Here is a 17,227-nt window from a genome sequence, read left to right as displayed (position 1 = left end):
CATTCTCTTGCATTTTCTTCGCTCCCACACTCGTTCCCCTATCCGCTTGATGATCACAAAAAGATTTCATATTCCGTCATTCACACACAAAAACAAAAGTTGAGAATGTTTTCCCGGGGTTCCCATATGCCTTGCACCCCGCGCTCAAAACGAACGCTTAGCGCGGCATGACTAATACCGGTTTGACTGTGTGCACGAAAACAAAATATCGCGCGGCTCCTTGATACTTTTTTTCCTGAATTTTGACTCCATTTGAATTCATTCCGGTGTAAGTTGTGTTCGTTCTAGTGCTTTATAGCCCGAGGCTAAAAATAAAAGCAAATCAAACGACGCTGCAGCTGTTGTTGTTCAGATCTTCTTTCGGGAACGATTGCATTCGAGAGCGCTTGGCAGCAAATCTGTTTGTAAACAGGAAGATTCTATTTCGTGCGCGTTTTGACGTTTGGCAGGCTCCGGAAAACTCATCTCGTGTGAGAGTGTGAAAGGATTGTTAATCAGGAAAAGGTGCAGTCTGTATGAGAATGGTTCCCTGCTCACTGCCACCGGAATCGATCGAGTTGTTTTCAACCACCGATGGGAAGTAGTGGAAATTCACGGCACGTAAATTCGAAACGTATGGAACGACAGCGATGAATCAACACGTTCATAAAAATAAATGAATGGTGAAGATTTGGCCTGCATTCAACAGTGGGGGGAACTTTACACCCAATAAAACCGTTTGATGTATGTGTGCTTTTAATACCGTTACCTATTTGGGGAATATTCCGAAATGTTCCTGAGAAATTTTTGTTCCTCGTTCAAATGCACGTTGATCAAAGACAAAACTGGGTAAAACTATTTCATTCGATTAAAAATTTTTCTTTCCGCCTTGCGACCGGGACGGAAAATGACGATTTTTTTTGGAATGGTTCCAAAATTCTCACAAGCGGTGTGGCTCAACTAAGTTGCCCACCAGCTGACCGCGAGTGCTTTCGTAACCGCTCAATCGAAGCTGCAACATTTCACGGCTGTCAGATGAAATCTAGAGTTTTGGTTGGATCGAAAATGAATGATGATTTCCCGTTCAGATTTTGTTTAGTATCATGTTATAATGCCATAGCCAAGAATATAGTATTGCGGATCGTGTGGGAGCGAAAATTATCAAAATGTTTTCTTACTGCGTTACGTATATTCAAATTTACTTTCGCGCAATTCAATAGAAGTGTAATGTGATTGAAAGCGTCGCAGTACTGAACTATTTCTACTTTGGTCAATATCGCACATCCCTATGAACTATCAGCACTGTTTTTGACGTTTGAGTGATTCTTCTTGGAATTCTTATAAAATTCGGTATCGATACCGTGGGGCCTTAATATCGCTATTTTTTATCGATGCTACTGACGCTGATATTAAGCTGGATCGATACTTTCGCCCCGATATTTTTTTCGATACTGAAGGAAACTATAAAATTGGAGAATCTACGGATACGACCAATTGCCTGAATGTCTTAAACAAGCTGCGCGGAAATTAACCTCTTTTTGTAAAAGTCACCAACAGATTGCATATACCCGCGCACCTCTAAGATGGTTTTCATGCCTCTTGCGAGAAAAATTGTTTCGCAATTGACGGAACTGTCTATGCAGAGCAAAACCGGAATCACCGCGTCACTCACCTGACAAGCATTTTATGGTGAATGGCTTAGTATTCCAAAAATTATACAGCAGTGTTTTTATGCGGGGGTTTCGTCTCAAATTTTTATGAAAACGCGTAAAATATGACTAAATTGAGTTGAAAAGATCAATAAGAAAACCGTTCTAAAATCTTTTTGCTATGTTTGAATATGAGAGTGATCAGTTTAAAGACAAAAATGCAACATTTCACCAGAAATTGTGGTTTGTTTGTAAAACGGATAACTCTAAACATAAAACGGAAGCTTAACTTAAATTAGGTCGATGTCTTGTACCGTTTTGAAGCACTGCAGAATGTTTCTTGTTCCCTATATAAAAATTTCTTAACATTGTTAAACTGTATCTTTTTTCTTCAATAAGTCAACACTGCAGGGACTCGTAATATTTTTTTTTGCAGAAAGGCGGACAATTTCAAATCAGGCCGCAGACGCGCTTATGCTATTGCACTGATTTGTATGTGACATATACTGCCGGTCCAAGCATAGTTGTCCTAGCGTACATAAGGTTTGTGTAGAACATGGGACAACTATGCTTGGAACGGCAGTATAATTCCCATCGTGGTCCCATTAGGTCTATTGACCGCAGGGATACCAAATGTGCAGATTTGTCTGCAAAACTCAGATTTTTGATTCGCAAATAATTGCAGTTTTTCCATAATTTCTGTGTTTTAGTCAGAGTTTCTTTATACTTAAGCAGACTTTTTCAAAATGTTTCCAGATTTCTGCTAGGGTTGTCGATATTGAAAATAAAATATCGATATTCGTTTTATCGATATTAAGAGCGGCATCGATATCGAAATCGATATTACGTGTCGATATCGATATTTTATCGATATTTTCCTTCATATATTTTTTGTTTGGATTTTAGTTAGGCCTGAAACAAGCTGAACGTCGACGTGAGCGATCGGGCGAGATTCTTGCCGAAGGTTAACAAACAGCCGTGAGTAGAGTTGTTCATTAACCTACGGCGAGAATCTCACCCGATCGGTCGCGTTGGTGTTCAGCATGTTTCATGCCTCAAGGTGAAACCTCATTGAATCCAAAAATGGCCGACTTTGAGTCATTACTTCGAATTTTCGAAAGCACAAGACTCGGAAATACTCATTGCGTTTCCTATGAAAATTTTTTTTTATGTTTGCTTCACCACAGCAAACATAAAATAACATTTTCACAGAGAACGCATTAACTGTTTCCGAGTCTTGTGCTTTCGAAAATTCGAAGTGGTGACTCGAAGTCGGCCATTTTTGGATTCAATGAGGTTTCACCTTAAGCAGGTATTAGACGAAGCAAATATTTGCTATTTTTTAATACAGATTTTATTTTGTGCAAATGAAAATCGTACCAAAAATAGCAAATATTTTCGTCGTCTAATACCTGCTTTAGTATTGCATATTCCGGCGAAGTGTTTGCTATTTCATCTCGTCCGTTAGGACAGCGGGCCGATTGCTGATCGCTTTACGCAAGGTGCATTTTCCAATCAGATTAAACCGACGTTTCGTGAGCCGCGTCTCCTAATCTTCACTGATCCATTGACTAATCAGCAGTCAGTTACTGAAGCATCCTACCTGAACATTCATGTTATCGCTTATGTAACACCGATTCTTTACTGAAATTCATCGATCCTGCCATCCCAATGTAACACCAAGGCATCGCATTTGATCGGTTTAATGTGGTGGTTATTGCCCCGAGAAGTTTCACACCCAAATTTCTGGAAATTGGCTCTATACATGCTGTCAATAAAAAAGAAATATGGCAACCATATTTCTGTCGAACTGCTTACATTTTCCATCTAGCACTTAATGATTCTAATACCAACAATTCTGGTACCTACTTTTTAGTTGGTTTGCCCTAAAATAGCTGAAATAGAGTAAACGTCCTTTAGTTTCTATTGACCTATTTTCGAATAAATATATTTATCAATGGAAAACCAAGCCTTACCCAGGGTGGCCACCCAACCGAGAAAAAACCTGGAATTGTTTGGAGCCGGGAAAAAAACCGGGAATTTCACTGAATATTTCAAGCCGGCGTGAGATTGTCAGCTATCTCATGGCGATCACTAAAATTCCTGGAATAAGTTTTCTCGAAAACGACCAAGAAAGACTGGTCTTCTGACCCGGAAGAGATGGCTGACAGGTCACGGGCTGGATGGCACAATCTCACCCCGGCTGCCAGTATATTTAACTCATTTCTCAAAGTGCTTATATCAGTTTTGTTTTTATTCATCTTTCTCTTGAAAATTAATTAACCACGGTAAGCTCCCCGGAAGTAGCAGTCAAACGGCTCGAATTTTGCCTAGAGCAAATGGTTCACAAAGATAATCTCGCGGGAACTGTAGTTGACAGATTTCGCCAAGAATACTCACAACTGTTGGGTATGCATTCGACGGAGACATTGCTGACTTCCTACCGCCGTAGTGAAAAACGCCTTGATACTTTCTGTAGAGATCTGATAGCTGATTTAGGCAAGAAACGTCCTAACTTGACCGTGTTTATTAAGGAGATTTTGATCCAGCGATTGATGTACGATGCAGTACAGGATTCCGGTGGTGAAGACGAAATTGATATCACCAAGTCGTTAATCTATTACGCTCGCGTTTCACATAGCCGATATATTGAATTGTTGAAGACAAAGAAGAAGGAGAATTCAGATCAAGATGAAGAAGCCAGAAAGAAGAATGCCACGGCCCGTGCTCTTGAAGCTAATGTGTTTAAGTGTAATTCTTTTATATATTGAATCTTCGGTGGTTGAGGTAAAAACGGTTCCTACAAACATAATTTAGCCTAGGAGTCCCCGGTAATGAGTATTATATGCGTTGTTTATAAGTTTTAAAAATTCTACGCCCCTGCGAGCGACCTTCCGGCAGTTAACCGGAACATTCGCCATGGCGGACAAAAACCTGCGTGCAGGCATGTTTTCAAGCTTTTTCTGTGTTTTTTATTAATTCCTCCTCCGTTTTCACGACAAAATTGTTGGAATAGATCTTGCGCTTCAAGTATGCCCAGAAATTCTCCATCTCCTCCAACGATCGCTTCGAGTAGTGGGCCGACGCCAAATCTGGCCAGAACACCGTGTCTTCGCCCTTATGGTATTTCTTGATAAACGACGCAACTTCTGGCAGGCACTTCGTACTGTAAATTTCCTCGTTCACGGCCAGCCCGGAGCAAAAGAAGAGCAACTTTGACATCCCTTTCTCGCTGATTGTCAGCCACAGCCGCACCTTCTTGGGGAACTTGGTCTGTGAATATACTTCACCTCGGTGCTCACTTTCTTCGTAGGGGAGGTAAAATACAAAGTGCCCTACTAATCGTTGTCATCTAGGGTTAGATAGGTCTCGTCGTCCATTACCACTGTCACATCGCGATTTGCCAGGGAAATCGACTTGACCATCTTAAACCTCTGTCGCTGCGTCATTGCCTGCAGCTCCGAGACTAGCACCAGTGGACGGACTGCTGCTTCCTGACATGTATGCCCATGTTTTCCAACAACTTTTTCACTGTTTTACCGCATGCACCAACCTCCCGACCAAGTGCACGCAGCGATTTAGCCACTTTTCCCTCGGTCTTCCTCTTCAGCATCCTTTGAAGCTTCTTGCCGTTCAGGGTCGTTGGCCGTCCAGAACTGGGCTTTCTTCCGATGCTTTGATCGTTGTCCAATTGTGTCAAGATATTGTAGATGCCGGAACGGGCATACCAGGCGTCTACAAAGTGCCGCACGATGTCCGTTTTTGACGTGGCGGGGTACCTTTTTTTTACCGCAAACGTTATCCTCTTGAAAAGATGACGTCCGTCACATTTTTCGAATTTCTGCAACAATATCACTGGATTATAATAAGCGTGAACACGCTTAAAAAGTGACTATATTAGAATGTAATTCGATAATGGGATGTAAATCGACAGTCACGCTTTTTTAACCCTTAACTGTATGAAAAAATGCAGAATTCTGAAGTACAAATAACCGGGTAAAATATTTGAACGAACCGGGAAAAACCGGGAAAAACCCGGGAATTTAATTCCGAGTTTTGAGTGTCACCCTGCTTAACGTTTGTTTTCAGTATAATGTGCACTTTCAATGAATATCTTATATTGTGTGTAAGCATTTTAAATTTAATTTTGATGCCATGATGAATTTATAATCGGTAGGCAAAATTTTGCCGGCAGCACTCCCCTGATGGCAACCGAGAATATCGGACAGCAATATCGAGTCGCAATATCGAAACATCGATAATATCAAATGCGCCAATATCGGTCAAAAATATTGATATTGTGACGAGCAAATATCGATAATATCAAATATCGATAAAATATCAACAACCCTAATTTCTGCAGACTTTTGCCTACGCAAACGCATTTTTTTTTCAAATCACGGCCAGATTTTTTTTTCAAATTTCAAGCAGATTTTGTCAGTTTTTCGTGCAGTTGCAAACTTTTTCAAAAACATCTGCCATTTCTGATTGACCGTAATGAAGATAAAAAAACTGCCGCTTTTCATAGACCTGTTTTAAGTAGCAGGTAGAATATCGATACAGCTGATATCGATGCTCCGCGTACGATATCAACCTGGTATCGATACGACCAGAAAAAAATTATCGATGCTCGGGTATCGATTCTTTTGCAGATTTTGGCCAATGCTAATACACAGTGCACGGTTCACTATGAGACATTTTCATACACACAAGCGGACAAATATATTTTAAATATTTTTAGATATTTTCCCTACTAGCCATAATCAAAACGAGTTGCTTAAGACCATTTTTGACTTTGTTATGGTCAAATTTTGATAGAGGCGTGTATTTTTATGTATAGTATTATTTATGTAAGCGGAAATTAAACGTGGACTTGTTCGGAATTCATCCCCTTCCTCCCTTTTAGTGAATGCCCTCCCATTTATCATATGTTTTAGAATACCTATAATATGCGAGGAATCTGTATGTCAAGTTTGGTGGATATCGGTCAAGGCGTTCCGAAGACATGGTAGAAGATATGTACAGCCTAGAGTGTAAAAGTCAAGGTGCTCAGCCCTCAATTGAGAGATAATGTTATTTATAGCATTTTTGTAGAACATTTCGACTTTCTAAAAAATTGTTTTCAGGTTGCTCAAACGTGATTTATAAAAAATGACATTTTTAAGCTACAAAACCACTCTTTTGCACTTTTTTTTATTCTGTTCGATTCCTACATTTTTCCATATATATTTTTGATATTTGTAGGGTTGTTTTTGCGTATATTGCATGGTTTAGTTTAGCATCCCATTCAGTTAATTGACTCACAGAGCCCATAAAAAAAATAAAATATTTTTTCCATAATTTTTAAATAAAACTCTTCAGAACACAAATAAATAATGATCAAGAACTGAAATTATTTCTGCAAAGCAGGATTTATAACGAAAATTTACATAAAAAAGATCCTTGATATTTTATCGGGGGGCTGAGATATTGGCATTTTTATATGTGATGGAAAACTATGCATTTTTACAAATATGTCGAATAACTGTTTTATTTTCGGAGATAAAAATTCGGAAAAAAGTTAGAACGAAAATTGTGTTTTTCTAGTGTCTTTTCATAAAAAGCATTATGTTGCTCGTAATATGTAAGTGATAGAAACATGATGTCTTCGGCACAGTTTCTTGGTTTGAGATAACCTAAAATTTTGTTTTGGTTTTTTTTGTGCCTAAATTTTTGCGTCTATCATAATCTGATTAAAAAATAAATTTTCCATCTCACTCATTGGTGGATTAATCAATTATTATTATACATTAAAAGATGCATTTTTAAATATCCTAAAACTTTTTCGAACACACTTTATGGCTATAATCAACATTTGAATAACTATTCAGGTACAGTCAGGTTTTTTACGCGGTTTTTTTACGAGGTTTTTTACGCGGATTTTTGAATCAACGCGGTTTTTTTACGCGGATTTTTGAATTAACGCGGTTTTTTTACGCGATACCGCGCGAATTTTCGAATAACCGTGGGTTTGGAACCAAAAACGTTCAAGTGTTTATCTAGTATAAGACTTAGTCCAAAAATAACCCTTCGCCCTCCGAAAGATCCGGAATGACAGTCAAAGAGGACAATTTTAGATACTGGTTCTAGAGCGTCTCGGGTTTTTTCTAAAGCCCTTCTTGCTGGACTACTTTACGCGGATTTCCAAATTAACGTGGTTTTTACGCGGATTTTTTAATTAACGCGGTTTTTTTACGCGGATTTTTGAATTAGCGCGGTTTTTTTTACGCGGATTTTCGAATCAACGCGGTTTTTCTACGCGATATCCCCCGCGTAAAACAAAAACCTGACTGTAATTAATCGCACAAACGGCAAAATAAAACACTGTGCATTGGAGATATTGAGCTTTAGTGGTATTTTTGTACAAATGCTTTGTTTTCCATCACATATAAAATGTTAATATCTCAGCACCCCGATAGGATATCAAGAATCTTCTTTTATGTAAATTTTCGTCATGAATCCCGCTTTCCAATGAAAATTTCAGTTTCTGACTGATTTTTTTTTGTATGTGTTTTAAAGATTTTTTCCTAAATATGATGAAAAAAATTTACCAAATGAACCAAACCATGTAAAATATTCAGAATTAACTCTACAAAATAAAAAAAATATATGGAAGAATGTGGGAACCGAACAGAGGTGCAAAAAGTATAAAGGAGTGGTTTTGTAGCTTCATAAATCACGTTTGGGCAACCTGAAAACAATTATTTAGAAAATCGAAATATTCTACACAAATGCTATAAAACATTATCTTTCAATTTAGGGCTGTGCACCTTGACTTTTTCAACAGAGATTTTTTGGGACACCCTAATACAGCCATTCTGAAACCTTTTTTTCGAGTGCTTCACTCAAAATTTATTTCCGATTTCCCGCTCTTTCTTGGTTCTCCCGATAATATTTTTCAATCTTCCCCGTTGTTTTATTTCTAAAAATATGCAAAAATCATCAATTTGCACATGTTTATTTAATGCTATAAAACTATGAAAAAAATTTCTACTTCATCGCCTTTAGCTGTTCGTCGATTTCAACAAGCACCTTCATAGAGACCACACAATACACCTCACACAATGCATAATTTTCACCATTTCTATCTTCTTGCTTGCTCTTGCTTTTTCTAGCTATCAACCTGCACTTAGGGTTGCAATGCTTCTATATTTGAGTGCCAATCAGGCTTCGAAATGGTCACGGTAGAACCACTTTTCACAGCGATAATCGTCTTTTTTTTTTCCTCTGACGCTACCAAGGCTCGCTGCCTGAATACATTCTTAAACAAACATGTCAAATGAGTATCGCCATCACGACGTTATTTCCTCAAACGTATTTTGACATTTTTTCAAGAAATGAGAATTGCGCACGTTGAGTGCGTGTATTCTGGAAAATATTTATATTATTGATCTTGTAATAATATTTCTCAACATAAATGAACGAAGTACACAGAAATAGGCCGAAATAACATCGCTAAACGATTGACAGTGTGCATCTCTTTGATACGCGAGTGTCGTTTGACTATCCTTTTCTTTCTGTGAGCTGAGCGGCGATGGTTTGGTTATTTTACATTTACAAGCGAAAGCCGACTGTGACGCACGCTAAGGAAGCGAGATCAAATCAAAATGGTGACCGTTTAGAAAAAAATAAACTATCGAGCTTCGTTTTGCATTAGGGATAAGAAGGTTTGTCTTCTCTCTTGCAAAGATCGATATCAATCGATAAAAATGCACATGAAGTCGTGGAAATGTTTTTTACGGCAAATGTCGTAGAAACATTTTATTTAGAAAAACTTTGATTTTCTGGGACTTACAAAATTTTAGAGCTGTGGCCAATGGAATATATGAGTTTTCGAGGTCCGTAAAATTGATTCAACCGACACCCTGACTAAACAATTCAAACAAAAAATTAAAAATAATCAGAATAAATCGCGAGTTTTCCTTTCCTCCGCATGCTTGAAATGCATTTTCTGTTCATTATTAAACGAAATCTTGACTGTCTTCAGTTATTTGATAAATATGAACTCCTTTATTTAAACACTATGCAACACATTCTAACGAAATTGTATTGAAAATTCTGAAATAAAGGGTGTCCCAAATCAAATTGCAGCATGGAAAAAAGGCGGTTGAAAATTATCAATTGGGTGTTTTGTCTTGAAAATTTGAGTAGAAGTAGTTTAGAGTGTATCGTTTACACTGTATTTTTATCGCTAGCAGTTTCTCGAGAATTGAAGAAAATCCATTACTAGAACAGCAATGTAGCGGATTGATTTTGCGCAAGCACCTGGAGAACCGTTAACGCGCGCTCTTATCGGGACATCGGGAAACAACTCGAAATCGTGCAATCAACGGTGTGTGTGTGATTAAACGAAACTCTGAGCATCGAACGAAAGGGGGTGATCAGGATCACAGGGCGTGTTGTGAAACCATGTGGCCAAAAAGTTGAATCTGTCTAAGTCTCTCGTTCAGAGAGCCAAGGACTAGAAGGGACTGCATACGTACAAAGTGCAGGAGGCTTTTGCTTCATGCCACTATTTAAATAAGGTCATGAACCCCCCCCCCCCCCCTCCTAACGCACGGCAACTAAGGCCTGACGAAAAACACTGGGCTAATATGAAGTAGGCACTACGAAACCAAGATGTTGTACAACCCCTAATGAGTTGAGTTGAGGGGTTCTATACCCTTTTAGTTTTAAAAAAAATCGAAAACAAATTTATTGCATTTTCTTTAAGTACAACTTCTTGTGAACATTTTCACAAATTTTCATGAAAATCTAAGTAATGGGAAAAAAGTTAGAGCGATTTGAAGCGCGCCTCGTCACGGCCCTATAAGCTAAATTTGAAACTTTATATGCGTTTATCTCGGAATAGGTAATCGAAACACTTTAAATACATATTTTTGGAAACAAAAAAAATACAGTGCCGAGCCAATTGAAAACTTCGTCAAAAAACAACGTTTTCCACTTCATCGCTAGTCATACTTTTAGAAACTTTCTTGACCTCAGTGATTATATTCGTAAAATCAAATTCAATTGAGCTCGATAATACAGTGATCACCCGATTATATCACCCGATGATGTTTGGGGTGATAAAATAGGGAAAGTGTTAAATCTGAAATTTTTATTTATTAATATTTTGTTATGAAAGATGGTAAACCAATAATTTAATACGTAAAATCAGCGATTTAAATTACCACAAGAAATCTAATCATATGAAAAAGCAGTTCTATCTGTCTGTCTGCCTCTCTGATCCTTATAGATATGGAAACTACTGTACCGATCGGCGTGAAAATTTGTATGTAGAGGTTTTTGACGCCGGAAAAGGTTATTAGATTAGCTTGAGACCCCTCCCTCTTCTTGAAGGCAGGGCTCCCATACAAATATAACACAAACTTCTGCGTAACTTGAAAATAAATCAAGGAAATAGAACCAAATTTGACATGGTGAGGTTTTCAGGAGTAAGAAATGTGTCAAAGATAACTTGACACCCCTCCCTCTTCTGGAAGGGAGGGCTCTCATATAAGTGAAACATAAATTTATACTTTAGGCGTCGTACACAAATTACGTAACGCTAAAAATCTAGATTTCAGACCCCCTCTCTCCCCTATGTAAAGATAGGTAACGATCGACATGACTCCCCCCCTTGAAATTACGTAACGCTGATCAGCCTGACCCCCCTCCGAAATTTTCAATTTCGAACAAACATCACAGTTACGTAACTGTCGCTACTACAAAATTAAGAGGGGGGGGGTTGTGACAGCTTGTGACAAAGGGGAGGGGGGGAGTTAATTTTTTCCGAATTTTGCGTGACATCATTAATGGATCGTCCCTAAATGGGCATAAGAAAGGTTTGAAAATACTGGTAAGTGATGAGAAATAGGTTTTCCGCATCTTTGAGTAACCATCAACAGTCTTGCATCGATTAAAATTTTTTTTTGCTCGTTGAAAATTTTCCTAATTGGGCATAAGAATGGTTTAAAAATACTTATAGGTGATGGAAGATAGGTTTCCACGCATCTTTGAGTAACCTCTTGTAACCTCTGTTTATTGAAAATATTTCTAAATGAGCATAAGAAAGCTTTAAAAATACTGATAGGTTATGGGAAATAGGTTTCCGTGCATCTTTGAGTAACCATTAACATTCTTGCATAAATTGCATGTAAAATTCTCTAACAAAAAACAAAACCGATCAAAATTCTCTGCAATCCATTTTTGACCAACCCTCACCCACCGTTGGTAACTAGGGTTGCCACCTCTCCGGGTTTCACCCGAAGTCTCCGGGTTTGGGAGGTGATCTCTGGGTCTCCGGGTGAACGCGAAATTTCTCCGGGTCTGGGATGTAATTTCCGGGTCTCTGGGTGCAAGCGAAATTTATCTTAGCCAGCGAAATTATTTTCAACTCGCTCTGAAGTCATAAATTGACCAATTTATTTTCAAGTCCTACGTAATTTCGGCATAGATTTCGAGAATTTCTCCCTAAGAGATTTTAAGGCTGTCAAATTTACGGCGAATCTTTGTCGTTTAAATATTTTATTGAAATTGGGTTCTAAAGTTTTACCCGGTTTTCTTATTTTTATAAATCAGCTGAAAGAGTGCAATTTTCTGAGCAAAACGGGATTTTTGAAAAATGTTTATCGTTTTCCTTCGTTTTTTAAATGAAGAATAAAAAACTGTTCGAAATGCCTTAAATGACAGTTCTCCCATATACCGTACATGAGCGAAATGCCATTTAAGACCTTTCGAGCAATTTTGCCTTTCTCCTAGAAAGGTATAGCAATCACTTGCAAAACCGAAAGTATAAAAGTGCTCCAAAGGGCCGAATGGCATATACCACTCGACTCAGCTCAACGAGCTGAGCATTTTCTGTATGCGTGTGTGTATATGTGTGTGTATGTGTGTGTATGTGTGTGTGTATGTGTAGATTTTTATTCTCACTCACTTTTCTCAGAGATGGCTGGACCGATTTTCATGAAATTAATTGCAAATGAGAGGTCTTGTTGTCCCATAAGAGCCTATTCAATTTTATTGTAATCGGATTTTTAGTTTAGAGGTTATGTATCAAAATGTAAAAATCATGAAACAACATTATCTCAAAAACTACACAACCGATTTAAACAAAATTGATTTCAAATGAACGGGCTACCTGAAAAACCCTTAACTTTTGAATTTTATGAGGATTGAACTTGTGGTTCAAAAGTTATGAAAAGAAACGTGTTCTGAAGACTGTTTAATCTCACTCCTGTTCTGCCTGTGATCGCATAATTGTAACATTCGACATTTTATGGATTTCGTGCTTTTTATTGGGAAATGCTTAGAATAGTATGTACTTTTTACATCTGAAAAAATATGCGCATGTTTGTGTGAAAAAAGTCGTAAAAAATACCAAGTTGTTTTGTCACATAGCGTAAATAACCGAATAATTGTCACCCTACTTAATTTTTTCAACTTTTTTATAAAAAAAGCTTCCATCCAAATCCACATCTGCATTCTTTGGAACTCGGAAGTTATTCTGGTCCGGTAACCAACCACCGGTGATCCGTTTCTGATGTTCAGCTCATGCTTGTTGAATACATGAAAAACTTTATTTTCCCTGTGATATATTCCAAAAGTAGCTTGAAAGTGACGGCATAAATGTATCATTGCAAAAATTTCAACCAATTTGACTTCAAAAGTAATGTTTAATGTATACAGAATGTAAAGTAGTGCTTTCTTCATGATGCAAAGTTTAGTTGAAGTGTCTATTTGCAAGAATATATTGGGAACAAAGCATTTAAGTTCAAAATATAAAGGTGCTATTTGCTCGAACAACCAATTTTGCAAATGTTACAAATATGCGATTATGGGCAGTGTTTCTCAGAGATGGCTGAACCGATTTTCATAAAATCAGTGTCAAATAGAAGGTCTAATTGCCCCATAAAACTCTATTGATTTTTTTTTTGCAATCGGACTATTACTTTGCCTGTTATGTTTGAAGATGTGAAATCCAGCTATGAAAAGGAACATATTCCGAAGACTACTTGGACTCACTCAATTTTCTCAGAGATGACTGAACCGATTTCCACAAAATTAGTGTCAGTTAATAAGTCAAGCTGCCTCATAACAAGTTTACTGTAATTGAACTGTAACTTCGTCTGTAATGTACCGAAATGTGAAAATCACGAAACTTCATTATCTCAGAAACTACACAACCGATTTGATCAACATTATTATCAGATAAGCGGGCTAGTTAAGGGTTAACTGATGAATTATGATTGAACACGTGGTTTCAAAGTTTGGCTGCCCTATACGTTACCATTTCATTTGATTTTAATCGAACTTAAGCAACCGTTATGTACTGAATTGTTAATAAAACAACGAAACTTCATTATCTCAAAGATAACACGACTTATTTGAATATTGCTAGTGTCATACGAACGAGTCATCTCTCAAACTCACAAATAACAAACTTCATAACAATTTGATATGTGGCTCAAAAGTTATGGAAAAAAAGGAATTCAAAGACTATTTAAAACTATACCTGCTTTGATCGATATATGTACTATTTGAACGTTCCAAATTCATTGATTCTTTGCGATGTGTTTAAAGTCTGCAAATTCACGACGAATCGGCCATAGGATATGATCAAAGTCAAAAGAAAAATCGTTTGAAATGATTGGTTTTATCGAAATGACAACATCCTCGACTTTTGGCCTCTGTATATTTTCAGCAGATTTTGTGGCATCAATCTGGCACCGGAAATACTCATATTGAGAGATATTTAGTTATTTTGGTTGTTTTCTAGAAACTAAAAACAAAATAGTGTCCAGGGTCAATGTTTGGTTACTATGCATCATCTCGATTACGGAAATATCCATATTGAGTATTATTCGGTCCTTTTCGACTGTTTCCTAGAAGTTGTCATTTAGCAATTCAAAATGGTGCCTGAGGTCAATTGTTAGCTCTTTGCATCATTCTGGTTCTTGAGATATTCATATTGGATGGTATTTGGTTATTTTAGGCTGTTTTTTACAAACCGGAAGTCGCCATCTTGGATTTCAAAATGGTATTTAAGATAATTTCTGGCCTCTGAGCGTCATTCTGGTTAAAGAAACACCCATATTGGGTGTTATTCGATCATTTTCGGCTGTTTCCCAGGAACCGGAAGTCGCCAACCTAGAATCCAAAATGGGGTCTGTGGTCGATTTCAGCTGCTGTGTATCATTCTAGATCCGGAGGGGTGTCGAACCATTATGGACATATTTGTTACCTCTAAAAACATTCACCTGCCAAATTTGGTTCCATTTAGTTGGTTAGCTCTCGAGATGCGCAGAAATTTGTGTTTAATTTGTATGGAACCCCTCCCTTCCAGAAAACGGAGGATCGTCCAACTATTATGGACATATTTGTTACTCCATAAAACACCCACATGCCCAATTCGGTTTCATTTACTTGGTTTGTTCTTGAGTTGTGCAGAAATTGATGTTTCATTTATATGAAACCCCTCCTTTCCAGAAGAGGGAGGGGTCTCAAACTAACAAAGGAACCTTTATCGGCACCAAAGACCCTACACACAAATTTTCACGACGATCGATTAGATAGTTTTCGAGCCTATATGGATCTGACAGACAGACAGAAAGACCGAACTGCCTTTTTATAAGTATAGATTACAACATCAATATTTTAGAACCTAAAGAGTGAATATACATTTATTGGATTGAAGCGTTCATGTAAATCTATTTTTACAGATAAAAGTTTGAATGAAAAAGGCTGGGTCTGACCGTTAGGTAGATTAATTTAGGTTTTTTAATCTTCATTTAAAAATCGAAGGAAAACGATAAACATATTCTAAAAACACGATTTGCTCAGAAAACGCGGCTTTATCATATGATATATAAAAACTGGCATAGCTTTAGGACCCGATTGTCACCAAAATCACCGAATTCGATCGGCTGTTAAGAATTGCTAAAATAAATAAAGTAAGTAAATGGTGTAGATCATTTGGTGAAAATAAATCACAACAGGCATGTCAATGCACACAGGGCCGGATTTAGATGCTGGGGAGCCCGAGGCAGATATTTTCGTGGGGCCCTATTTTCTAAAAAATTTTAGAGGTAGAAATTTTAAATTTTGAAATAATCGACGCTTCGCTGGAAGGTGACTAGCAAAAGAAGGTCTCAACTCTGTCTTCACGTCTGGCCCAGGTCTAGAGAGGGCTCTAATGTCGGAAGGCCCGGGGCATTTGCCCTCTTTGCCCCCTCCTCAAATCCGGGCCTAAATGCACATACGGCACCCCCGCACCCTTCACGCTACTTGAAAATCTCCGGGCTAGATATTCCTATCAGGTGGCAACCCTATTGGTAACGTAAACTCGCTGCAAAACCAAAAAAAAAAACTCAAACGAGGGGCACTCTCTCCGTTTTGAGTATGCTTTTACAGTCGCACTTGAATTCTTAGCTACCCGAAGATGCGTTTTATGCAATGCGTCTCGCCAATGCAGCGGAATTTCTCGCTATCGCGAAGCACCAATTTAAGAGGCATTAGTTTAACTCGATCTGACTGGCAATCATCGGATGAATGTGAATCTAATAGCGATAAATCGTTGCCGTTTTGCCCATAAGAAAACCTACTGCAATTTCCAACTAGCAGGATTTGTTTTGAAACTATTCTTATAGGAATTAAACAGTAAACAATAACTGTACTCACAATCATGTAATCCACTACAGCTGCTGCTTTAAAAACGTTATCCATTCCAGCGGATGACACTTCCATTTTTGCAAAAGAAAATAAAAAAAAACATCCATGTCTGCACATCACATCTTTTTTCTCACTGCGTACTCTTTTTAAGATGCTATTTTCGAAGGAGAAAAATTGCAATTATATTTCCGTTTTCGGTGCTCACACACAACTTTTTGCACAATCTCTCAACAGAACGATACGATTTTCAACAACTTCCCACTATCGCCATTATCCGGTCGAAATATAAGAAATGGAACTGTTCCAGCCCAGCACGAAAGGTATTTATTCTTATCATGGAAGCGATTTCACATTCTTTCAACTTGCGGCCTCGTCTCACTCATTGCTTCCGTCTGTTATCACTCGTTCTGGATGCATTCACAAACCACTAGCTAATCTTTCGGCCCAGATAAGCACAGCAAAATTTCGCCAATATTGAATTCAGTTTCTACAGCAGCACTCGCACAGGGCCGACGAGGTGCGTTTCATCGTTCTTCACCACTCACAGTCAAAATAATACAATACCGCGGCCGACCACGGTTCGATTCGAGCAGAGAAACAAGAAGAGAAATAAAAAACGCGTCCGCACTGCAGCGCACCGACTTTGGCATTGCCGTGTAGCGGAGGGCTTTCTCGCTGTCACGACGTTCGGCCAACTGCGAGAGTGTAAGCGGGATGGCGCACACACGGCTGTGTGAAGTGAAGTAGCAAATTCAGAGAACCACCACCAACACTACGGCAGGAAGCTTTTACTGTTGCTGCTTTCCTACACTCAAAATATTTTTCACGTTATGATTACCGGAAAAGTTATGTGAATATTTTCCACTGTCGTTTTCACGTAGATTTTACGTGATTGTCATTTGAGTTCA

At 38.1% G+C, this 17,227-nt stretch overlaps 1 protein-coding gene across 1 annotated transcript in view; it reads right to left on the bottom strand.

Moving 5' to 3' along the window:
* Nucleotides 1–16,995, bottom strand: part of LOC129728570 (tyrosine-protein kinase ABL1) — a 222,078-nt gene extending 205,083 nt beyond the window's left edge. The window contains exon 1 of the mRNA XM_055687020.1: nucleotides 16,329–16,995. The gene's annotated coding sequence lies outside the window, so the exon portion shown is untranslated. The remainder of the gene's footprint in view (nucleotides 1–16,328) is intronic.
* Between the last annotated feature and the right edge of the window lie 232 nt (nucleotides 16,996–17,227).

The sequence above is a fragment of the Wyeomyia smithii genome, chromosome 1 (genome assembly GCF_029784165.1).
Source record: "Wyeomyia smithii strain HCP4-BCI-WySm-NY-G18 chromosome 1, ASM2978416v1, whole genome shotgun sequence".
NCBI classification, from domain to species: domain Eukaryota; kingdom Metazoa; phylum Arthropoda; class Insecta; order Diptera; family Culicidae; genus Wyeomyia; species Wyeomyia smithii.
Note: the sequence above shows the minus strand (reverse complement) of the source record. Positions and strands in the feature narration are given on the sequence as shown.